This window comes from Toxorhynchites rutilus, chromosome 1 (assembly GCF_029784135.1).
Source record: "Toxorhynchites rutilus septentrionalis strain SRP chromosome 1, ASM2978413v1, whole genome shotgun sequence".
NCBI classification, from domain to species: Eukaryota; Metazoa; Arthropoda; class Insecta; order Diptera; family Culicidae; genus Toxorhynchites; species Toxorhynchites rutilus.
Window position 1 is genome coordinate 40368470 of NC_073744.1, and position 4728 is coordinate 40373197.

Below are 4728 nucleotides of genomic sequence, written 5' to 3' on the forward strand. Positions count from 1 at the left end.
TTCATACAAATTTTAGAACATGGTAACTTTGAAAAATCATAACTCAAGAACGATAAAAATCACATCTCTGATTTTTGGATTTGTTATGCAAAAAACCTAAGCCTTCAAGAAATGCATAAAAATATTGCTCCATCTATCTCTAAATCATGTTTATTATAAAAAACAAATACAATCAATGAACAAAAACAAAATCGAATTTGTTTGCAAGTGTAATGTTAAAAGAAATAGCTAGTTGGCTTTTATTTGACATGTCTATCATCTGAATCAGTCCAAAAGTTCAAACGTTTTGAATTTTTGGAAAGTGATGTTTTGTAAAAAAAAGGGAAACAAATGATTTTTTGGACCACCTTAAAATAGTTTTTTTTTAAATACGGTCTAATAATGTGCGATAAGTAACAAAACTACCAATTTTAACCAAAAACTGAGAACCACTATATCGATTTGGCATGGAATGGCTGCATACTTGTATTGGTACGGTTACATTGCTTCGCCTCGCTTCGTTCCAAATCGCCTGCTTTGGATGAACAAAATAGTTATATATTTAGTATTGTAGTATTAAAGTGATCATAGTAAATAGTTAGTATAATAGTGACTTTCAACACTTTTTGGCTGGTTCACACTTTACTTCCATTTCGGAAGAATTTCGGGAGTGAGAATTGAACACGTGACCTTTAGCGTGAGACGCGTATAGCGCGAGCATCTAGGCGCGATCTAGCGTCTGTTTTTGTGGCTAATGAAAATAGATATGATGGCGCAAATTAGCCAGATGACGCGAGGTGAAAGAGCGCTCGTGAGACACGATTCGCGTGACGCTGTGGCTGAATCACAGTTTCTCGTGCTGGTCGTGCCAGTTATGGGGTTGCGATTGGGTTGATTGGATTTCATAATCCGAACGAGTTCGAATATTTTGCATTCTGCCCGTTCGCCTCAAATCCTAAAGGGCGGTGAATTTCGAACTTTCATCGCAGCTCTAAAACAACTGTGAAATCAAAACAAAAACAAAAGTTTTTCCCGCAAGCCACCTTCGGAACGATTATTCCATTTACTGATTCACATGTAATTCGAACTCATTGGCATCCGAGGTTGATCCAAATTTTTCATAGTGTGGAAATGGAATTATCTGCGGATTGTGCGATGAGAAGCGAAGTATGAGAGGAGCCAAGCTTTGCGTGGATCGTACCTATCGCCGGAAAAGAAGCGGAAGTGGTCGGAGCCCAGTGAGCAAAGGGGGCGTGTTGGCAGTTCCGGAGGCACCTTGACGTCATATGTAATTAGAAATCTTGGTCTGAACAAGAGAGTGGAAGATGATCAGGATCCTCGTGAGGCACTTCTCGAATATGCTAAGGATGTAGAAGAAAATCCTTATTGGATTGTTCCAGTCTACTCTAAAATGCAACCTAAGGCAATATCTGTCCATTAAGATGAGCCGAAGAGTAAAAAAGCGAAGAAACAATAAAGAAAATAAGAAATATTAACGCTTACATCTATCAAATAGTCAATTTTATTATAATAATCTTTAAAGATTGCATCCTGTAAATGGAAACAGTTGCAAGCAATCTTCCATATGTTGGCTCCGGCTTGCAAAGCTCCCATTAACAGATCGGTTTTGATCATTCCGATACAAGAACCGATGTTAGTAAGAGTCCCAGCTTTCTTAATTCTAAAAATGAGTTTGATAAACAGCTCCTTGTCGCTGTCCAATTTTGGGGGTTCAATGAGCGATTTATAACGAATTTTGTCGAGAACGTACAAAGAGTTGGTGATCAATTCACGCAAGAATATTTCTTTGTTCGGGTAGAACGTGTTGATGTTAAGCGAGATCAGATGAGAGATCTCAGCCTTAACGCAAAGGTTTCCACATCTGCGATTGGTTCTGGCATCTGAAAAATGATAGTAAAACTATATAACAAAATCAACCGAAATTACGCAATGCTTTACATTTCCAAATGTAAAAAAAATTCGTATTTCACTTCGCAAATAATCGATATTGAGAATAGGAAATATACATACCTTCGAGTCCTTTTGATCTTTTTGTAAAATATTCAAAAGTTTTACTGTAAAAGTTGAGCGTTTCAAAAATACGCTCTGGAAAAGTCTACACTGCAGAAGTCTAGATCGTCTAGAACTATTGGCGATCTAACGCAAAACGTAAACGATCGGTGAGACATCTGGATTTTGTTTTTGAACTAAGAAAATGATGCTAATGTAACTTAAAACTCAAAAAACAAATCACGTATATTTTACTTCCGGGCTTTCCAAGGTAGTTCTCACATGCAGGTATCGTGCATTTTTCTACTTGTGTTTGATTGTGCTCTCGAATTTCCTTCTTTAATTCAACCATTGTCAACATTTTTATAGTTTTCACTACTGAAAGAGGTAAATAAATAACATGTTATATATAAAATTGCGCAGAATTAAATTTCTTACAAACTCATCGCAATCAAATATTCTTTTATGATTATAACATTGTAATTTGTGGAAAGAACTACAAACCTTCCATAAGCTCACATGGCAAAATTTAAAACCATCATCACTTTCAGAACAGACACTCTGTTCAAGTTAGAGGCCAATTACTTGTTCGATACTGGTAAAAGTAACTTGAACAGAGTGTCTGTTCTCTGTTCACTGGATACTTCAACTAGAGCGCTGACTGGCATCGTCTAAATCAAGGCGCCTCTATATATACCAGGTGAAACAATCATATGAAATGCAGTTTAGCCATATTGGAATTGCTGTCGGTATTGTTTACAAACAGCTGCCGGCGGCTCTATACAAACTGCTACGACGTTTATTCAAACGATGCCTACTATATTCGGCTTTCGCGAATTTATGTGAGAAAGAAGGGATGATTTTGTACAATTTCATTCTCATCCAGTTCATCCAATACTATCGCATGTGAAAATGCAAAAATGGCGTATCCTAGCAATAACAAAACAAACATCCCCCGCTCCACAAACCGTAATCCCCTTCTTATTGAAGTGATGATGTTGCTTCACCTGTTATACATTTATATAAACACCTTGGTCTAAATCAGCCTTATCGGCAGCCGGGTGCTATGATTGATGCTAGGATCGTTAGCAAAATCTCAAGCAGAACTGTCAGTGGGATACCCAATTCATATGAAAACAAAGGGAAAATGTCAGTGGGATACCCGATATGTTGGCTCCTGTCAGTTCAATGGGGGTTCTCTAAAGACGTCATCCGGCTGCTTATCGGTTAATGAAAACCAAGGCGCCTAGAAGTATATCCTAAGGTGGGCCAACTTGCTAAAACCACTTTTCAGCCATCTTGGAAGTCTACTGTGTTTTGTTTGTAAACAAAACACAATACGCTAGTGCCGAAGCTCGCTCGTGATCAGTCTGTCTCTTTCATGCTACAAGCAAATAATTCCCCCTCTGCTTTCTTCCGTACTGTTTTCATATACCGCCCCCCAAACCAACTTAGTGACGAAATGGCCTCACCTTAGGGTGGGTTTAGACTAGTGATAATTCATGTGAAGAAATATGATGAGATTTATAGAAATCGCATCAACTGTTTACACTAGCGTGAATTTCTATAATGAATATATTCATATTTTCGGTGAATTTATTCACCTGAAGTAGAACTGCATCCAACTTTAGTGATTTCTCACCAGTGAGAAATTCACAAGCGTTTACATATGCTGAATTTATTCAAGTTATATATACCTCGAATAAGTGTATCATATTTATTCTCACCCGTTTACACCTATATTCACGTGAATAAATCCATCTATAGCTATAGATCTCCCTAATGTAAACCCGCCTAGGCGTCTTGATGAAAACCATTGAGAAATATGTTTTCGTTTTGGTTTTTGCCAGAGTAAACGTCATCGCCTCCAGAGATGCCAGATGATTTTTTTTAAGTCTGCTACGAAAATTTTGTTGTGTATAAATATCCGTCAGCTACCTTTTTAACCGTTAGAATCGCAAAGTGATGCCTAAAAAAAGAGGTTGTTAGCGCAGGAAACTGAACCAAACCATAAAGAAGAGAAATACCATATCCCTGCAGTCTGCAACAGAATAGAGTTTGCGACGAAATTTAAATATCAGTAAAATTGCGAACAAGTCTACGAATTTGGCATCCTTGAATTCATGAAAAATAAATTTCAAAATAATTCGAAGTCGAACGAATTGATAAAAGTGCTTATTCGAAGTCGAACGGGTTACAAAATGCATCATTTTGCTAATTTCAAACCCGATCGTGTACCGGAATAGAGGTGAATATGCGCTCTACCACGCTACGTTTGTGGCACGTATGAGTCGTGTTGGTAGTCTCGTGTTCGCTTACGAGCGCTATACGCTTCCCAATTTGCGTCTAGCCTTACGCCAGATCGTCTCTCGCATGAAAATTATGTCGTGTACATCAGTGATTGTATAATGTGAAAGCCATGATGGAAACAAAAGAGCAAGAGCCTACCACTCATCGAAAACATCCGGGATGGCCTATAGAACTACGGGGTGCATGAAATCTGTCTATAAATTCCAAAGTTCACAGTATAGGGCGCATTTCACGTTTCATGTTAGTGCTTACATTAAAATTTGATTTTAGGATCATAATTTTAATTTTTTGTTTGAGGATTCCGTTTTTTTTTGCATTACGTAATTTGTGTATGGACTTCTTTGGTTTTTATCTAAATTCGATGTTTCGTGTAACATCGCACACCGCTGTACTAAATATGAGCTGTCACTTTTGTGTGCATTCAACGTT